The sequence below is a fragment of the Rana temporaria genome, chromosome 10 (genome assembly GCF_905171775.1).
Source record: "Rana temporaria chromosome 10, aRanTem1.1, whole genome shotgun sequence".
Classification (NCBI taxonomy): domain Eukaryota; kingdom Metazoa; phylum Chordata; class Amphibia; order Anura; family Ranidae; genus Rana; species Rana temporaria.
The window spans coordinates 93,931,759-93,954,155 of NC_053498.1; the positions used below are offsets into that span (position 1 = coordinate 93,931,759).

General features: G+C 40.8%; 1 protein-coding gene across 7 annotated transcripts in view; it reads right to left on the reverse strand.

Moving 5' to 3' along the window:
- LOC120915320 (serine/threonine-protein kinase BRSK2-like) overlaps positions 1–22,397 on the reverse strand; it is a 375,368-nt gene that overhangs the window by 242,490 nt on the left and 110,481 nt on the right. The window lies entirely within an intron of this gene.

Here is a 22,397-nt window from a genome sequence, read left to right on the forward strand (position 1 = left end):
TATGTAACAGTGATTTTATTTACATTTTTAAAAAATTGGGTTAAGGTAATTTTTAAATATAAAATATTATTAAAAAACATTATTCTGAAATAAGGAAACCCTGAAATCACTGAACATAACTACAATTGACTACTTTCCTTATGATGGAAGAGCGGGTGGAATACTGATCAGTACCATACACCCACAAAAACCATGTCCCTGTACCAAATGGCCCGGGGCTGAAGTGGTTAAGATTTCACCAACTCACTGTTTTCATCCAATATCCTGTCTTTTTATTAAACTGTAAATCTCCTTTAACCCAACCCTATAGCAAGCATAATGTAATGGTGAAGCCATTTAGTTGATACAATGGATAGTAAAAATTCAACCTACAAACATCCATTCCGCTCCCACCCTGCTACTTTTCAACATTATATTTACTACTTAATCGCTACCAGACCATCCACCGTGGATATACGTGGCTACTATGTCTTTACCTACCAGGGTTATTTTTACATAAAAGTGGTCTCAGCGTCGGATTCGCTGCAAGATCACTTTTTTGTGTGGCGGGGAAAGGTGCCCCCCGCTGCTTCCTGGTGGTCTCTGCCATTTAATCAAAGCCATGGGTAGCGGCGGAAACGATCCGAGCCCTGGGATGGAGGGACAGGAAGTCGAGTAAGGGCAAGATTACCCCCCACTCGACTTTTATTTTTATTTTTTTAAAGACTTTTTTTTATTTTTTTGCTTTTAATTGTAATGTGTCTTTTTGACCCCAGATCTCACATTAACCACTTACCCCCCGGACCATATTGCTGCCCAAAGACCAGAGTACTTTTTGCGATTCGGGACTGCGTCGCTTTAACAGACAATTGCGCGGTCGTGCGACGTGGCTCCCAAACAAAATTGGCGTCCTTTTTTTCCCACAAATAGAGCTTTCTTTTGGTGGTATTTGATCACCTCTGCGGTTTTTAGTTTTTGCGCTATAAACAAAAATAGAGCGACAATTTTGAAAAAAATGAATATTTTTTACATTTTGCTATAATAAATATCCCCCAAAAATATATAAAAAAACATTTTTTTTCCTCAGTTTAGGCCGATACGTTTTCTTCTACATATTTTTCGTAAAAAAAAATCGCAATAAGAGTTTATTGATTGGTTTGCGCAAAAGTTATAGCGTTTACAAAATAGGGGGTATTTTTATGTCATTTTTAGTATATTTTTTTTACTAGTAATGGCGGCGATCAGCGATTTTTTTTTTCGGTACTGCGACATTATGGCGGACACTTCGGACACTTTTGACACATTTTTGGGACCATTGGCATTTTTATAGCGATCAGTGCTATAAAAATGCATTGGATTACTATAAAAATGCCACTGGCAGTGAAGGGGTTAACACTAGGGGGCGGGGAAGGGGTTAAGTATGCCTGGGTGTGTTCTTACTGTGGGGGGGGGTGGCCTCACTAGGGGAAACACTGATCCTCTGTTCATACATTGTATGAACAGAAAATCAGCATTTCCCCTGCTGACAGGACCGAGAGCTGTGTGTTTACACACACAGCTCCCGGTCCCGCTCTGTACCAAGCGATCGCGTGTGCCCGGCGGCGATCGCGCCCCTAGTGGCGGCTGGGAGAGAGGACGTCATATTACGTGCTCTCGCCCAGCCGAGTCACCTTGTGGACGTATAACGGCGGTGCGCGGTCGGCAAGTGGTTAAAGAGGCTCGGTCCTGGAAAAATAAAATATATAAGGTAAAATAAATACTAATAATACATTTATTTTTTATAGGGCCCTGTCCCTCTAAGCTCACGCACAAAAGCGAAACGCATACGCAAGTCGTGCCCACATATGTAAACGGTGTTCAAACCACACATGTGAGGTATTACTGTGATAGTTAAAGCGAGTGGAATAACTCTAGCCTAATGCCGCGTACACACGATCAGTCAAACTGATGAGAACGGTCTGATGGACTGTTTTCATCGGACCAAACCGATCGTGTGTGGGCCCCATCGGTTAATTATCCATAGGTTAAAAAAAAAGCAATCTTGTTTTAAATTTAACCGATGGATACCTAACCGATAGTCGACGCATGCTTGGAAGCATTGAACTTCGTTTTTTCCAGCACGTCGTTGTGTTTTACGTCACCGCGTTCTGACACGATCGTTTTTTTAACTGATAGTGTGTAGGCACGACTGACCATCAGTCAGCTTCATCGGTTAACCGATCAAAACGGTCCATCAGACCGTTTTCATCGGATGGACCGAACGTGTGTACAGGGCTTTAGATCTCCTCTGTTACTCTAAACTGGTAACCTGCAGAACATTTTAAACGCTGCGTATGGAGATTTTTAAGTACCAACGTTTGTCGCTGCAATTTTGAAGCATGACATGTTAGGCCTCGTACACACGATAGGTTAAACAGAGGACAACGGTCTGATGGACCGTTTTCATCGGTCAAAACCGATTGTGTGTGGGCCCCATAGGTTATTTAACCATCAGTTAAAAAAAAGCCAACTTGCTTTAAATTTAACCGATGGATTCCTAACCGATGGGAAAAAAACGATCGTTAGTAGGCACAACCATCGGCTAAAAATCCATGCATGCTCAGAATCAAGTCGATGCATGCTTGGAAGCATTGAACTTCGTTTTTTCAGCACGTCATTGTGTTTTACGTCACCGTGTTCTGACACGATCGTTTTTTTAACCGATGGTGTGTAGGCGCGACGGACCATGAATGAATGAATGAATGAAAAACTTATAAAGCGCGGCGCATGCGAACTGAATCGCTTCTGGGCGCTAATCATCAGTCAGCTTCATCGGTTAACCGATGAAAACGGTCCATCGGTCCGTTCTCATCGGATGGACTGATCGGGTGTACGCGGCTTTAGGTATCAATTTACTCTGCATAATATTATCTTTCACATTATAGAAAAAATTGGGCTAACTTTACTGGTTTCTTATTTATTAATTCATAAAAGTGTATTTTTTCCCCAAAAAAATTTGTTTGGAAGACTGCTGCGCAAATACCACGCGACATAAAATATTGCAATGCCATTTTCTTCTCCAGAGTCTTTGTTAAAAAAAATATATACAATGTTTTGGGATTCTAATTAATTTTCTAGCAAAAGAAATACTGATTTTAACTGTAAATTTTGTTTTAAATGTAAACAAGTGTCAAAAATAGGGCTCGGTCCAGAAGTGGTTTACGGATGTTCTTATTTAGTGATTAGTAATTCCAGGAAAGTGTTAACCAGACAAAGCTGTAACCAGCTGCTCTGGAGATTTAGGGAAAAACCTTTGGACTTGTTTCTGGTATCTAGCTATCAAATTCCGACACTGTAACCAAAATCCCCCAGTTGAGAATGCAAGCTGCGTTGCTCTGGGACAAAGAAAGGTTATGAACCCAATTTTATTTCCTGTACACCTGAATGGCCAGACATCTCATGTAGGCCCCCAGGGGATCTCTGGTCATTGGAACCACAAATCTTAATCTATGCGCTTCTGCTATAAGAAAGTAAGTATAAGTGCTACTTATTCATGCAAAAATTATGTTTTTTTTTGTTTTTTGTTTTTTTTACATGGCCCTGAAAATCCTTCATAGGTACTGTATATCTTTCTTAATTATATAGTAATGTAATTTAAAATTAGCTATTTGCTTTAAAGAAGTACTGAAAAGGAGACAGAAGAAAATTGGTTTCTCATGCTAGCAATAAATGTAATTAATTATCTGCTTCTTAGCTACTTGCTCATTCATGCACATTATCAATCCTGGTTTCACTGGAGCACTACTCATTAATGGCCTCCTGGAACTAGGAGCAGGAACACGCAGAAACCAGAAACATACAACAGATTCACAGTAGTGTGAACGATCGTTCAGTCAATAGCAGGCGGGTGATGTTTAATCGGCATGTCTTCATCAGAAAGAGGCATATCCCTTGTTTTAACACATTCTTCTAGTTTAACACTGATGTGTAATGCAGATATTTAGCAAAATATGGCAAACAATCAGATTTAAATTTGTTAGGTCAGATTGCTGAATATTTGAATTCTGATTGGTAGAAGCATAGCCACCCAGAAGGCAGCTCAAGCAAGTAAATGGTTACATCTACTGTTCTTATAATACAATAGAGCCTTCTTAAAACAAGTCTCCTGTCTCACTTTGATCACAATTCTAAACAGTAATGCCACGTACACACGGTCGTTTTTCAGCATAAAAAAAATGACATTTTTAAAAACGTCATTTAAAATGATTGTGTGTGGGCTTCACATCGTTTTTCGGCTTCTGAAAAACGACCAAAAAAAAATTCGAACATGCTGCATTTTTTAATGTTGTTTTTTTAAAATGTAGTTTTTCGGGTTCTAAAAATTTATCTTTTTGTGGGCTAAAACGACGTTTTAAACCCGCGCATGCCCAGAAGCGAGTTATGAGACGGGAGCGCTGCCGTTCATAATGGAGTAAGCACATTCATCACACTGTAACAGACAAAAAAGCGCGAACCATCTTTTACTAACACGGAATCAGCTAAAAGCAGAACTTACCCTTTTGAGTGCTGTCGTACGTGTTGTACGTCACCGCACTTTGTTCATCATTTTTCAAAAACCATGGTGTGTGGGCAACATCGTTTTTAATGATGAAGTTGGAAAAATTAAGTTTTTTGGACATGCTGAAAAATGTAATTTTTTTTATGCCGAAAAACGACCGTGTGTATGCGGCATAAGGCTGGGTTCACATATATGCAGCTGCAGTTTGCAGTCCGATGTCCTGTGGGTTTCTGTGTACTGGTTCAGCTGTGATTCAGGTGTGAATTTTTCCCTAAATTTGCATCTGAACTGGACCCAAAAACACTCCATTGAAAGACGATCACACTCACATGTTATGCGAATTGTATGCGGTAAAAAACACATCCAATTCGTATATATGTGAACCCAGCCTTAGTGGTTTAATCCTTATTTTAGGAATCAGGCCACAAACAGCTGCAAATTGAATGCAGTTTGAAACAAATGGCCCTATAATATTAGGCTGTATCTGTAAGATCAGATCTGTAAACCAGAAGTTTTGAATGCACAACTGGTCTAGGAGGAAAATGATTTGCCCGTTGTGCCACCTGTTCTAAAATTAAAAATAACTCCCTTATTTTTCGGACTTGTGATAAAGTGAGATATGCAAATGGCTTCTGTTTTGAAAGAACTTAAACTGCTTCAAGTCCCTGAAGCATTTGCCATATTATGTAAGTAAATCCATTATGCTTTATCATTATCAAGGAACCTTGCTCCTGTTGGAGCCATTCAGAGGAAACATAATGCAAAGAGCCACTGCAGTCCTTTCCTCCTTTATTACGTTAACGCTGCTGTTCTAAACCATAGGTTGTGGAACCCTAGGGTTTCTCCAGAGGTTGATAGTGGTTCCTTGAGGCTGTTTGGTCTATCATTTTATGGTGTATGGCAAGTACTGCCATACCAGCATATTATGCAAGCACTTGCACCTGCCCCATTCCCCATTCATGATCAGTTCTGCTTTAACATTTAACATATTCCATAACCCTTACCTTCAAACCAAACATCCAACAATTCAGTGGCAAGGTCCACCTATTCAAGGTACCCTCCCTAAAACGCTACATAAAAGTACCTGTGCAAGGAAAAATAGTGAGACAATATACTCACTTTTCCTTGACTACCTTAGTGCAGGAGTTGACGTCAGCCTTCTACAGACAAGATCTCTGGGAATTCTGAGTAATCTAAAGTCTACTGTAGTGTCCTCACTAGAAGACAGTACAATACAGTGCAGGATCACCTTCTTGACAGATCTGGGCTACTCAACATTCTCAGAAAGCAGGGCAGAAGCAGAATGACCTCACCCTCGCCTAGACACTGCAGGAGGATGGTTTCCGGAAGGTAAGTACTGTAACTCACAAGGCACAAATTAACAAAAATAAAAGAAAAATACCGAGCTATCTAGTAAAAATTAATAATGAAGCCGCTAACACAGCAAAAGAGATCGAAAGTTGCTAGTAAAACATATGTGGAAAAGTGTAGCGCTAACAGTGAATCAATTGTGATAAAACAATCTAAAATATATTGTGCAACACCACATGTGAACTAATGGTATTGGTGATAATTAAAGTCAATAAATCCTTGACTGGATACATGAATTAAATCCAACTAATATCGTAAATATTGTGTTGAAAGATGTTCAATAACTGGATAAATAAACAACGGTGAAAAGTGAAAAGTCCACCACCACTTATGACAAGGGGCTTACTGGATAGATTGGACCCAGAAAGGCATATACCCACTAGGCCAATCAAGCTTTGTTAAAGATGATGCACTGAAGAGGGTACACCATAAACGTCTTGCGATTCGGTATTATTGAAAAAAGACCTCAGGCAGACAATTCAGGAGTGGTTCCCACCAAGCAGTGATATTCAACAGATCACAGGAAGGGCATGTCAATTATTCAACCGATGAGTATGAAAAAGAAGAAGTGGGGCGCACATAGCATAATTCCGTAAAAAAATATATTTATTTAAAAAGAGAGTAACTCACATTTTGCAATGATAACCCGATCTCATAAAAATAGGGTAGCAGGAACAACAGCAGTCCATCCCGACATGTTTCGTTACAAAGAGAACTTCATCTGGGGTCTGTAACTCATCTAACTATTTTCCCTACTTGTCACTGAGGTGGAAGGTCCACTGTAACCTGAAAACCTAAATTGTACCTCCAAAAAGCTTGATATCTCAACAATAAGCTAACCAAACGCTTAAAGTAATCCCTAACTAAAAATATTGCAGAATACATACATTATCCTGAGCTGGTAGCAGAAGGATCTAATGCCCTTATTTCAGCTTCAAAAAGTAATAGTGGTGAAATGCCAATGGCAAAAACGAATGGAAGAAGAGAGGGGGATTAGAAGAGAAAGGAGGTGATATCTGAAGAGGAAAAAAAGGCACCGCAGATACAAAGTAGCTTTACTGACATTAAAGGAAAAAATCCAATTCTTTGACAAATCGCACCCAGTTTTTTACACCATTAGCCATGTTTTGACTTGAAAGGAAACATTTAAATTGGTTTAATTTCATTTTAATTCTTCCTCTATGGCTCTTCGTGACACTCCTTGCAGAAATACAGAGAATGCTGGCAGCTATCCAGCATCCTCTGACATGACGTTTAGTCACAGATGTAATTACAGCAATGCCAACACTCAAGGGTTATGAAGTCATGTGACTTTATAGTATTTGGAAAGCAATGAGTGTGGCACAGGAATATACGGACAGAGTCTCTATTTTTCAGTTACAATGGATGTACCCTGATGAACACAAACTGTATAACAGTGTTTGTAAATCGTAGAATGGTTGGTTGTTATTACCCAGCAGTAATGGAGCAATTTACAGACATTTGCTCAGGTAAGAGTTATAAGCGCCACTTTCTAGGTCCTATGAGACTGATCATTTTCCCAGCAGCTGGAGAGTAGAAATATCAGAGAACAGGTATATTAGTCAGGGAAGCTAGAAGTCATTGGATACGGCCATATTTCTCTGTAGCTATAAGGCATATTTCCAGCCCTAGAGGGTCACAGTTTGGTACAATATCTAGATTGATCAAATTAAATGTTATCGCCAAGCAGTACAACGTATATTATTAGTATAGGAGTTATGACATTCATTATGGTTTTTTGCATACGTTGGTTGCAGTTTTCATACCAGCACATGACCATACAATTTAACAATACGTTTTCTACCTCTGACAGGAAACCCTACTGAAACATAAAGATACGGAAGGTGTAGTGTTATGCCATGTACACACGATTGGTTCATCCGATGAAAACGGTCTGATGGATTTTTTCATCAGATATCCGATGAAGCTGACTTTCATCAGTCATGCCTACACACCATCGGTTAAAAAAACGATCGTTTCAGAACGCGGTGACGTAAAACACAATGACTTGCTGAGAAAAATTAAGTTTAATGCTTCCGAGCATGCGTCGACTTGATTCTGAGCATGTGTGGATTTTTAACCGATGGACGTACCCACAGACGATCGTTTTTTTTCTATCGGTTAGTTAACCATCAGATAATTTTAAAACAAGTTCCTAGTTTTTTAACCGATGGATAAATAACTGATGGGGCCCACACACGATCGGTTAGTCTGATGAAAACTGTCCATCAGACCTTTTTTATCAGACAAACCGATCGTGTGTACGCGGCATTAAAGGAACAGTTACTCAATACTATGTTTTTCAATTTGTTGATAGTTGATGGTAGCCTGAGGCCTCGTACACACGACTGGTTTCCTCGGCAGAATCCATCAAGAAACTTGGTGGGAGATTTTTTTTGCAGAGGAAACCGGTTGTGTGTACATTTTTCAGCGAGGAAACTGTCGAGGAACTCAAAGAGCCAAAAAGAGAGCATGTTCTCTTTTTCCTCGACGGGAATGGAGAAAATTGGTTAGTCGAGTTCCTCGACAAGCCTAACAAGAACTCGACGAGGAAAACGATGTGTTTCGCCCGCCAAGTTCCTCGGTCGTGTGTACGAGGCCTGAGTCTCGCCGTGTCCTTTAATACAGTTTGGAGAAACTAGTGGGAGATTTTTGCACCTTTTCTTAAAAAAAAAAAAATATTGGATAAAAATCCCAATGCTTCTGATTAGGGGTAACCCAGCTTACTAAAGACAACTAGCTAGCTAACTAATTAGACACAATTCATTTTGGTCCACAGCCACAGCAACTTCCTACCCTGACTATGTTGCTAAGTGAGTTCCAAAAAAAAAACACAAAAAGCCTTCCCCCACAGTCTAAATTAGATATTGTAGAGTTTGTGTTTGCTGGGGCCTTGGTGTGTTTATATATAAAGTGCATTTGCTCTTCAACTTTTATAGGTGCACAAGCAAGCTAGCCAAGTCACCGTAAAGCAGTGGGATATTCAGGAGTAGCTCATCCTCAAGCAACTTTTCTTGTCAGTGCTTCTCTAAATAGAAAAATTTGCAACTGTAAATGTAGTAGACACCTCCAATGCCAGCTTAGCAAGAAAACAATGATCATCAGACAAGGTCTTCTTAATACTCTTTGCATAGAAAAGTCATGGCATCTGCAGTGAAACATCACAAATCTTGTTAGTATTCCATTCCCTACTTTTTCTCCGACCACAGACCCCTTATACTACTGCTCCGTGCTTTTATTTTGACATCTGAGTATTCATTTAATGAGGTACATTGAGATGTTTTCATACCCTTCCATACAGAATTCTGAAGAATTTCTTATATTGTCTCAGGATGTAGTCAGTGCTGGATCTTCTTCGGGAACACTGGAAGCTTTTTTGGCCAACTTTTCTTCTCACACACTTCTTATCAGCCAGCAGCACAAGACGCAATCCAGTACATCGCCCGAGGATCTCTCCATATTGGTAGTGCTTACAACTAGCCACATTTACGCTATACAGACAGATATCTATGACCTGTTGAATGGTCGACTGCAACGATCTAACATCCCCACATTCCTACCCGGAGGATCTGACCAACACCGGGATTGCTACATTGTATGTTCTACCGGCATTGGTGTAGCTTCTAGGCTGCATGTGATTCATCCAACCTTTATCAGACTAGACCACATGAAACCAAAGATGGGTGCAAGGCCCTGATGAAGCACAACTGTGCGAAACATGTTGGCCATCTGTACAAATGAAGTATCTTGTTTCTGATCTCTTTATGGTCTATGTAAACCTATGATTACATTTTAATGTTATTAATTAATTCTTAATACAAAAAAATCAATTAATCTTGTCTAGTGTGCTCACCTTATAACAGAATCGGTGTCTCTCAGTAAAATCCTTTACTTTGGGAGAGCTGTGTCTCTCTCTACCCTTTCTCTTTTTTACCGCCTCCTGGGATTGCTAGACTCCACTATCTGTTTCTGGAAACTACCCAACCTTTCTATACATTTTCTCCTAGTTTATTTCAATAGGATCTATCTCGACTGTATCCCAGTAAGAAAATACACCACTGCACCAGTGACACCACTTCCTTTGGATTGTATTTCTGTAGAAACAGCTGAAACATATTGTATCCTTTAATTAACATACATAAAGTGAATTAAGGAGAAGAGAAAAGAAGCACCCCCACCACCCTGAATCAACCATAGTCATTTGCATTCCTCTTGGAAATGTAAACAAAAACACAATAAAAAAAATGTACAGAACGCAAGATTATGGAATTATAAAATTAGTTTTATCCTAAATGTGTTTCTCTTATAAATTGATCTAGATTTAATTTCCACCCAGCATTAAATGCTACATAATTAGATTATGTGCGTACAATACATTTTTTTAATTTTTAGAATTTTTTTCTTGCAACAACAGCATAGCGGAATCACTCCAGTAGCAAAATGTGTCTCATGTGTGCACAGACACCGAGAGAAGGGGAATCTCTCATTAGCCAGAAATAAGAGGTTCCAGTTGCCCAATTCCTGGAAAAATGATTTAGATAATTTGGCAGAGTTGTTCAGAATTATCCAATTAGCTCATTCTATTCCGGCCTTTCCAGCCTTTTCAACTGACTGAGAAAATCTGTACAAGTAAACCAGAGATAATTTAAATAATGTAAATAAATGCAAATATATACTGGTGAAAATATAATCTGATTAAGGAAATATGTCTGAAATGTAAGAAATATTTTTTTGGGGAAAAAGAATCCTCTGCAAAACTTATCATGTAAAACATAAATAGGGCACAGAGTGTTAAGTGGGGAACATGTACAGTGATTAAATATGTCGAAATTAACTTATAATCTGGCTTCCTGTGGTTTCTATGTGTTAATTAAAATAAAATGCAGCGGGAAAGTGTTTAAGGGTCAACTTTATACACGACAAAGGGCAAATAGCTCATTCATTTTCCATTAATGCAGCCCAGGCATTAGCACAATACATTTGGAATTAGGCATTTATCATATGAGGATAGAATAGATCTTGGAGACGGTTGTGCATGAGAAACAGAGCAATCCATGTTTATGCTAAAGTGTTCAACCATGCAATTATTAGCCAACGGATATTACATACAGTCGGTATTAGGAAAATACAAACAGCAAAGATGAACACTTTTATACATTTATACAAAAGGGTTTCTATCCATACAGAGGATAAAGAAAACATAAGAGTGTTGTTCTAGTGGAACCTTCTAGTGCAGTGGTTTTCAAACTGCAGCCCAGGGGCCAGATGCAGCCCTTTACTTGCTTTTATTCAGCCCTTGAGGCATTATTTCTACCATACCTACCTACAGTAGGGAAAAATTCCTGCCACTGACACCAACGATATGGCATGATTCCTCCCACTGACACAAACAATGGGACATCATTTCTTCCACTGACACCAACAATCAGGCACTATGTTTCCCCTAATACCAAAGATCAGGCATTGTTTACCCCCACTGGGCACAGTGTGGCCCCCTTGAAGCCTGAACAACAGTAAACTGTTTAGAAAGTTTGGGGACCCCTGTTCAAGTTGCTAATTAAAATACAAGAAACACACGCTCTTGGAGTACTAAATCTTCTTATTTATGTACTACGACAAACAATAAATTTATTGGACAACTGAAAATACTCTGTAATGCATCTGTAATACAAAGGTATACCCTTTTGTGGTTAGTTACCAAATCTCTGAGCTATTGTTTAAAGATTCCACCTGGATCTAGACCTGCTGGTAAAGTCTAGGTATTGTACCATTACCCTAAAACACTATAAATCTTTTAAATCATTTAAGTGTCAAGATATTTGCTTGGTAAGATTCTCATACTACCTACATTCTTTGCTCACTACTAACCTTTTTAAGATAGCTTTAGAGGTTAAGTTAATACTTGACGTGATTGTAGCCATATTAGTGCAATTGTGATAGAGAAAATTGAGTACTGTCCGTGATACTTTTTTTATTTGCACTAACATACAATTTTTCAGGACAAGCTTTCGGGGTGTTACCCCTTCTTCAAGGTCCAAGCAGTACTGATTCACAATTTTTTTGGCAGAATGTTAAAACAAAACAAAAAAAAATAAAAAATCTCAGAGGGAAAGGAAAAAAAAGAAAAACAAACACATATTAACCAGTTCCCGACCCCCGCATGTACATATACGTCCACAATATGGCACGTACAGGCACATGGGCGTACACGTACGTCCTTGCCTATTAGCGGTTGGGGGGTCCGATCGGGACCCCCCCTACATGCGGAGGTCGGGTCCGCTCGGGGAGCGATCCGGGACCACGGCGCGGCTATTTGTTTATAGCCGCTCCGTCGCGATCGCTCCCCGGAGCTGAAGAACGGGGAGAGCCGTATGTAAACACGGCTTCCCCGTCCTTCACTATGGCGGCGCATCGATCGCGTCATTCCCTTTATAGGGAAGACACGATCGATGACGTCATTCCTACAGCCACACCCTCCTACAGTTGTAAACACATACTAGGTGCACCCTAACTCCTACAGCGCCACCTGTGGTTAACTCCCAAACTGCAACTGTCATTTTCACAATAAAGAATGCAATTTAAATGCATTTTTTGCTGTGAAAATGACAATGGTCCCAAAAATGTGTCAAAATTGTCCGAAGTGTCCGCCATAATGTCGCAGTCACGAAAAAAATTGCTGATCGCCGCCATTAGTAGTAAAAAAAAAAAAATTAATAAAAATGCAATCAAACTATCCCCTATTTTGTAAACACTATAAATTTTGCGCAAACCAATCGATAAACGCTTATTGCGATTTTTTTTACTAAAAATAGGTAGAAGAATACGTATCGGCCTAAACTGAGGAAAAAAAATGTTTTTATATATGTTTTTGGGGGATATTTATTACAGCAAAAAGTAAAAAATATTGCATTTTTTTCAAAATTGTCGCTCTATTTTTGTTTATAGCGCAAAAACTAAAAACCGCAGATGTGATCAAATACCACCAAAAGAAAGCTCTATTTGTGGGGGGAAAAAGGACGCCAATTTTGTTTGGGAGCCACGTCGCACGACCGCGCAATTGTCTGTTAAAGCGACGCAGTCCCGAACTGTAAAAACACCTTGGGTCTTTAGGCTGCATATTGGTCCGGGGCTTAACTGGTTAAGGTTAAGTTAATGTTAGGTCAAAAGTTAAGATTAGGGGAGCATTGGTTATTGGTTAACAATTAGGATTAGATTAGGGGTTATGAATGTTTTGGGAGAACTTCATTCTTACAGTTAGGGTAAAGTAGATCTAAACCCAACAACTCAAATCCCATGTAGGCTTGAACATGCTAATTTAAAATATAACCAAATACAAAGCTTTTTTTAGGTTTAAATAAAGTGGTGAGAGTTTAGAACTTTTGTATGGGTTTTTATTGCTGTCTGTGTCCAAGACAGGAGAGATACGCTTTCTATAATTGTCCTGACCACCTGTCATGGTTCCATGTACCGTATATGCTCGAGTATAAGCTGAGTTTTTCAGCAAATTTTTTTGTGCTGAAAATGCCCCCCCTTATACTCAAGTCACATTTTTGCGCCTGATCTCCCGGACTTTGGGAACCCGGTACCGGCCGTAGGTCCTATGGACCCCAAACTTGGCACACATGTAGCCCCTCTCTTGCTCTACAAGCAGGGCCGGATTCCAGACAAGGCCAACAAGGCCAGGCCTCGGGGGGGCAGCGGGTGCAGGGGCGGCACTGCGGCTGAGAGGAGAGGACACTTTCACTTTCATATCAGGAGTTCCCCCCTGTCATGCGGATGGTGAGAGGAGAAAAAACAGAGGGAAGAGGAGGTGAGATAGTTCTTGGCAGCAGCAACCCCCCTCCTGGTTCTCATTGTCCTGCCGAAAAAGTCCCCCAGCGGATGCGCAGGCGGGGGCGGCATTGAAGGACCCGGCCTTGGGGCAGCAAAGGGAGTAAATCCGGTCTGGTTACAGGCTCATTCTCTGGTGACTATCATGACTGCTGAGGGGGCCGTGACTTGGGTTCCATACAGTCTACTGGCCTAAAAGTTGTTTATACCACATTACTTGCATTTGTGCATTTATTGAGAACAAAGACAAAGACCAGAGAGTGCCGAAAACGGCAAAGGACACTTCGGCTCGTTTCCTGCGCCCCCGTACCTCAGGCCAAATTAGGTACTGTAGGCCACTGTTCGGCTTTTCTCGGCTCCTGCACCCCCGTAACCTCAGGCCAAATTAGGTACTGCAGGCCTATTTTTGGCTCTGCTCAGCTTCTAACGCCCTCGTACCTCAGGCCAAATTAGGTACTGCAGGCCTATTTAGCTTGAATTCTGCTTGTCTTGCAAGTCAACACTCGGAAACCAAGTCAGAATTTGAAAAAAAAAGTTGCTCGCAAATCAAAATGCTCTCAAACCAAGTTACTCTTAAACCGAGGTTCCACTGTAATGTGTTATATTGTATTGTAATATATTATTTCGTTTCTGAGCATGCGTGGTCTTATTCCGGACCAATACTTTACTGATTAAACGAAAATCATACGATCTGGTATCAGAAAATTTCAGATGAACTGCCGTGATCGGCTCTCGAAAGCTGTGTACTAACAATCAGCTTATCGTACGATCGCTGCGAAAGCGGTATTTTTCATCTGATCTTCTGAACTGATTTAAATACAGAGCACAGAAAATGAAAAACAAGATAAGGCTATTTTGTTATTGAAATCATAATGCACTCTGGATTGGAACAATACAGAACGCCCCTGATGTTAATTTTATTCTATACAAAAGAAAACACTGCGTTTTTTTCTGGACTGTGTCTGTATTGAGGGCCCATAAATCTCATTTTAATCTTTCAACAGATGATGAATTCTTGACAGACAGAGACTGACGGCCAATCCACAAACGGCAGCCTTCCGACTTTAATCAAACTGCAACAGTCAGCTATGACGTGACCTCTCTGTTCTGTCATTAGCTGATCACCAGTCCATCTGGTGTCTCATCCCTGGATGAAGGTTTTTTCTGTCCCAAGACCTTTTCATATCCTCTCACCAGTCCACATACACACAGCTGCTGTCCCACTTTGTGTAGCTTGTCCGGCTTACAGCTGCTACAATGCATATCTGTGCTGCATCATCGCCAATTATGAAAAATACAAAGTGAATGAAGATGAGGGTCTCTTTCTCCTCTGTTCCCTCAGCTTACTATTATAATTTTTTTAAAGCGTTCATTTGAATTGTTATATTATAATAAGCGGGCTGATTTAAAAAAAATTTAGATCTGACCTGGATTTGGAAAAAATCATTTCTTATTCTTCCTTTTTATTTTTATTATTGCATACAAATTAAAAATAAATGTGAAAAAAATAGAAAAAAAACAAAACAGTAAAATAATAATATAAATATCAGTCCCAATTGTGTCCAAAAATCCACCACTGTGCTGATAAAAATCTTGTGTGATCCAATGTTTGCACCACCGTCACCTCAAATTAGGAGGACTCTTACCGAAACCACTGGACCCTATTATAGAGTCAAACAGGCATGTGGATAATTACTTAATCAATGGGGGATCTGTATAGAAACCATCTCCAGGGGGTCTGATGATATCTCCCAATCTCTAGTGTAAATCGGCTTATAATGCCATCCAATGGTTCTCAAATGGTTCACTGTAACATAAAAGCAAAGTAAGGAAACTCACATAGTGTAAACTGTATAAACCTTTAATAGGAGTCAAAGATAAATATACTACTCACATGATAAAAATTGGTAAGCGTTTAGTACAAAATGCCATTTCCGGGAATCTATCCAAACACTTCCTGGTACAGACGAGCGTAGTGACGTCACGTGCATAAGCTCTTTCCTACGCGTTTGGTTAAATCCAACATCATCGGGGCATGAATACCACGCCAGCCACAATGCCTATATATATTCTATTTAAAGGGGTTGTAAAGGTTTGTTTTTTATTTTCCAAATAGGTTCCTTTAAGCTTGTGCATTGTTGGTTCACTTACCTTTTCCTTCGATTTCCCTTCTAAATGTTCTTTTTCTTTGTCTGAATGTCTCACTTCCTGTTCCTCCTCAGTAAGCTCGCCCCCATCATCTGAGCCGTTCTGGCTGGGGGTTAGTGTTCACAGCGGGATGTAGTCCCAAGGGAGGGGGCGAGCACGCTGACTAACCCCCAGCCAGAACAGCTCGGATGATGGCGGCAAGCTTACTGAGGAGAAACAGGAAGTGAGAAATTCAGACAAAGAAAAAAAAAATTTAGAAGGGAACTCAAAGGAAAAGGTAAGTGATTCAACAATGCACTAGCTTAAAGTGGAGTTTCCATCCCAAAAAATGTTTTTCATTATTGTGCTCATTAGACCTAAAAAAGATCATTTGGAAATGCCTGTTGCTATGCGGTCCCACGAAATCTGCCTTTGGAATCACCTAGGAATCTGACATCATCTCCCTCTAATGCTCCTGGGAAATGTGTGTCATCATTTCCCAGGATGCAGTGCGCTCCCCCATTATAACTCCCAATCCAAGTCTTCCAGGAAGTAAGTGCTTGTGGGCTTCACAATGCCCACAAGCAAAATGACAACGGTGTAGATATAGTTTTATAAACTATCTTTTTTGAATAACTATGCGGAGCGGCGGCGGATTGTAAATTAGTAAGTGACCGGATTTATATTATAAAAACGCAGGATGAAAGGACATACATTTAAAAAATGCTAATTGTGGTTGGAACCCCGCTTTAAGGTAACCTATTTCGAAAATTTAAAACAAACCTTTACAACCCCTTTAAGACGAGAAGTCCTTCATAAGAATATATATAGGTGTGGTGGCTGGCGTATCATTTGTTTAAGTGGCTCCATCAGACGCAGAATAGCTCCCAGTAAGGAGAACAATGCCTAAGCCCTCTCACGCTAAATCTTCATGTAACCCTATAGCTGGCATAACATGGATCGAAATTCAGCAGGTTTAGCAGGGAACGACTTAATTTTGATTCATGTATGGGCGCTTTGGTTTTACAGAAGTCGATCTACTGATCAACTTCTGTATAACCGCCCTGTTGGGTTTCCCCACTTGATCAGTGGTGTGGGCTATAACCTACGCCACTGATCAGTGTATTTTGATGGCAGAGAAGCGTCCACAGTCTCAGAGTACATTAGCAAGCAGGAGGATTCCCCCATCTCACTTGTGTGAATGGGGGAATTGTCATTGTTTTTGTTCAAATGTGGGCTGCATAACTTTTCCATTAAAGGTGACCATACACAAAATACAATTTGATTGCACAATCCTCTTTAGATCTACCATCAACAATGAAGTGCAGGAGCCTCCCTGATTGGATACAGGTTGATTGGGTAGTTCCTCATTTTACATAATTTCGGTAAATTTAAAGGAGATTGTACAGACCGTATAATCACATTGTATAGTGTATGGCCAGCTTACCTTTCACACTAAACTTCTCTATATCCATAATACTAACCATCCCTGTAACCCACAAATCATATTCCCTTATAATGCAAGTAACAACGTTCATGTAACACCAACGTTGGCCATACACTGTTAGATTTCTTTCATTCAGCAGTTTACAGGAACAAAATTAAGATGTTTCTCCATCCATGCTATACAGTATGGATGGGTGAATCCCCTTGTTGGGCTCCTGTGTTAACAATGAATGGTCTGTATCACAGTGAGGTTACAAATAAAGCTATGACTAAGGCCACCATCAGCATGAGTCACTTCCAACAAGTCTTCCTGACACCAAGAGAAAAATGGTGACAGGGGAGGAAATTCCAGCAGATTGACAGCCTTAGCCCTGTTCCTATGTGCTGTGCGAAGGTGTGTCCCCTTCCCTCCAATCAGCTCTCAGACCTCTCCTCGCTAAGCTCTGCAGAGCGTAACTTCAGCTCTCCATCCCCTTTTTCTGGACTCTTATAAGCTTTATAAATTCAGCACTTTGAACAGATGTAGAGTAGAGAAAACTGCAGATAAATTTTTAAAACCACTTTAAGGCTCCTCCCAACCTGGCTTATAAATGTGCCCTGATTCATCCATGACATCACTACAGGAAGAACTTTTCTAAAAGAGGAGCTATCGCTTGCTTGTAACTTTTCCTTTTACCATACTACCTTAGGACAGAGCCAATGAGTGGCAGACTAGCTAACTGCACTTGCTTACAGGGGGCCCCATCAGATGCAATCACATGCATATTCCAGTAGGGTAACAGATTTGTCCTTCAGGCTGTAGTTTAGTGTCCCCAAAGAAATTTAAAGTGAACGTCCCAACAATTTAATCTAAAAATATTTTGTTTTCCTTGGCCCACAATTTTGTAAAATGTTGTTTAAAGAACAAACTAAGTGTAACCTTTTTTATTGCATTTAAAGCGGAGTTCAACCCAAAAATGGAACTTCCGCTTTTTGGAATGCTCCCCCCCTCCGGTGTCACATTTGGCACCTTCCCGGGGGAGGGGGGAGCAGATACCTGGCTAATACAGGTATTTGCCCCCACTTCTGGGCATAGATTGCGGCAGGCTCCACGCTGATCTATGCCATGTCCAGCCCCTTCTCCGTTCCCCCTCCCTGCTGTTTTCTGGGAGACGCACGGGTCCCAGAAGACAGCAGGGACCAGTAAGGATGCGCATGCGCAGTAGGGAACCAGGCTGTGAAGCCGCAAGGCTTCACTTCCTGATTACCTTACCGAAGATGGTGGCGCCTCCACCCGAGAATCAAGGGACAGATCGGCTTTGGTTGAGGAAATCGTGGGTGCCCTAGACAGGTAAGTGGCCATATTTAAAAAATCAGCAGCTGCAGTATTTGTAACTGCTGACTTAAAAAAAAATGGAGGAACTCCGCTTTTAGTGTAAATGTGGGATCTTAGGTATTTTGACCGTAGATCTCACATTTAAGAGGTCCTTTTTTTCTATTACAAGTGATGTTTACATTCCTTGTAATAGGAATAAAAGTGACCAAAAACATATTTTTTAAAGGAAGGGTGTAAAAAAAAAAATTTTTAATAAATAATAATACATCTTTTTTTTTTTTAAAGCGCCCCGTCCCACCAAGCTCGCGAGCAGAAGCGAAAGCATACGTCGCGCCTGCATGTGTGAGGTATCGTTAGAGCAATAATTCTAGCACTAGACCTCCTCCGTAACTCAAAACTGGTAACCTGTAGAACATTTTAAAGGTCCGCTCTACACGGCGCCGGCGCAATGACACATGCCGCATGCTCCCGATGCTAGTGCTACTCTGCAAGGGGCGGGATGATTTTAGCAATAAAGTACACGTTTTAGCGGGGCGTGTTAAAACAAATGGAGGGTGGGTTTTGCAATGTTGATGGGCGGCTTTTGCAATGGGGTTAAGTCATAAGCATAATAAGAATAAATTGTGACAAGTATTGAAATTGGCCATCAACATTGAACTACTCGCCCTTATCATCTCTGTCCATCATTTTAAAAAAAACGCCTCTTTTGTGAGTTAAATAGTTTGCGCAAATCCGTCCATCAACATTGCAAAACCTGCCCTCCATTTGTTTTAACATGCCCCACTAAGATGTGTACTTTATTGCTAAAATCACCCCCGCCCCTTGCAGAGTAGCACTAGCATCAGGATCGTGCAGTATGTGTCATAGTCATTGCACAGGCACCGTGTAGAGCTGACTTTCAGCTCTACATCTTCAGCTATTTTTCAGCGGCTCCACGCTGTGCCTGCGCAGTACAGGGGGTCCTTATCCACCGGAGGACCTTTTTCAGCAGGACACCGGGATGACAGGATTTTTTCACCTCCCTGTTGCCGCGGCGATGCCCCTGCACCCACTGCAGCCCCAAGGCCTGGCCTCCGTGGCCTTGTCGGGAATGCAGCCCTGGTTACAAGCTGTTACAGGCATTTGGCGTCTCAAATGCCTCTGAACATCCGTCCTAAACGCAATTTTTTGCTTTCCAAAAAATGCTTGTAAACTCAACTGCCTGGAAACAACTATAAATGACCCTGTGTACATGTACTGATAAGATAACTTAGAGGAGAGTTCAGGGGCAGCTGAAAAAAATGCCCAACTGCTCCTAAACGTCCGTTTACCAGCAGCAGTGTACATAAGGCCTTAGTGTAGACTTCTGGGAAAATCAATAAGCCAATCACACAAGCAGGAAATTATGTTTCTGGGGGGGCGTTCCGTACACATTCTGTTTATGAAACGCCCCCAGGTAGCCATGTTGCATTTTACAGAAAATTATATTGGCTGCAGATTAAAAAGTAAAGGTAATTTTAATAACATTCAATTACAATATGATTTGAGTATCAATTGTATATGCTATATTATTATTATTTTTCCCACTAAAGTGGAGTTACGTTTTAAATGAATTTACTGTCTGTGAACAAATGGAAGTATTATTGCTGGAAGTTCTTTAAATGGCATATCTAAAATAAGATATTTAGCATTTAGGAAGTAAATCAAACAGGCACGATATTGTAATAAAAATTACATGGGCTGTAAATATATTCCAAGCGATCGTCACAGGTTTATAAAGTTATAAAACATTTCATGGGACCAGAATATTGAATAAGTGCTCTAGTCATGAAATGTGTTACAATGGTATTAATTGCTCAGCATAGTAAATACTTCCACACGGCTTTTAAATTTACAAGCTCACTATAACGAGACATAAATATATCATGTATAACATAAACCTGCCAGTGGGATCGGAATAATAAACTTTCATCTTGTTTGAACATTGACTCATTTCTTAAAAGAGGAACATGAAAACTTGGAACATGGAAAATGATTTCATACTTTTTGAATAAGTAAACATAAAAAATTACTTATATCAGCTAATTATTATACGTTTTTTAAAAGTTATTTGAAATAGGAGCTGAATCAAACAGAACCTGTGGCCATTATAAAGTATAACAATCAACAGTAATCACTAAGGGCCAGATCCACGTACAGCGGGCGCAACTTAAATATTCGGATTTAAGTTAAAATTTCTACCTAAGTGCCCGATCCACAAAGCACTTACCTAGAAATTTGCAGCTGTGTAACTTAAATCTGTCCGGCGCAAGGCGTGCCCAATCTAATGGGGCGAGTCCCATTTAAATTAGGCGCGCTCCCGCGCCGGACATACTGCGCATGCTCCCGACGCGATTTTCCCGACGTGCTTTGCACGAAGTTACGTTGCGCCGAGTTTTGAGAATCACGACGGGTGTAAAAGAAAAAAAAAGAGTTGCGGCGGGAAAAAATTTTTTTTTTAAAAAAATTTGACAGCGACGCGGGAAAGAAGGGTATACTTTTACATGGTGTACTAAGTTTACACTTTGTAAAAGCGGCCCTAATTTTGCGATGGCAAACTAACACTTACGGAAAAAAAACGAAGGGAAAAAGCTTTGTGGATCTCCGTAAGTGCTAATTTGCATACCCGACGTGGAATTTCGACGAGAAATGCCCCCAGCGGCGGCCGAGGTACTGCATCCTAAGATCCGACAGTGTAAAACTATTACACCTGCCGGATCTTAGGGATATCTATGCGTAACTGATTCTATGAATCAGTCGCATAGATAGAAACAGGGATACGACAGCGTATCAGTAGATACGCCTGCGTATCCCTTTTGTGGATCTGGCCCTAAGGCCTCATGCACACTGAGTATTAAATACGCGGCTCTTAGGGGCGTGTGGCATTTTTTTCTTTGGTTCTAAACACCCCTCCATGATTTCCAATGTGTCCACATTGGCATTAAGAGGCAAGAGCGTTCAGCGGCAGAAAAAAAAAAATATTGCCAGTGTAATGGCAGAAAATACATGGCGTCAATTTATTTTAATGGTCAGAAATTATGGGGCAGATCCACAGAGATCTGCACCCGCGCAGCGTATCAGAGATACGCTACGCCACCGTACCTTACCTGGCTTTGAATCGAATCCTTTAAAGATTTTGCGCCGTAAGTTACGGCAGCGTAGTCTATCTCTGGCGGCGGAATTCAAATCGGCGATTAGGGGGCGTGTCTCGTTTAAATGAAGCGCGTCCCTGCGCCGAATGAACTGCACATGCGCCGTCCCGAAATACAAATGATGAAATACCAACCTTAACAGTAGAAACTTCTCTGGAATCTCATGATGGACATTCAGGTCCTGTACACACGGCCAGGAATCCCGTCAGGAAAAAGTGTTGGTTTTCCTGACGGGATTCCTGGCAAGCTTGCCGTGCATACAGACGGCCATTCAAAAGAACAGCCATTCCTTTGAATTGCAAGAACGCGGTGACGTCATTGAGCTGGCGCTCGTCACATTCGATGCTGTCACCACCATCTTGCTACACCCCACACTAAACTTGTATGCTACCGCGCATGCGTCAAACTCTTATCAAGCATGCGCGGGTTTACCTGGGACAGGTAAGCATACAGACGACCGATTTTCTCGGCAGGAAACACTCTGCCGGGAAACACGATGAGAAAATAGAGAGCAGGGCTCTCTATTTTCCCGTCGGGATTCTCGGCTGTTTTCCTGATGGGAAAACTGCTAGGGAGCATACACACGGCCGGCTTTCCTGGC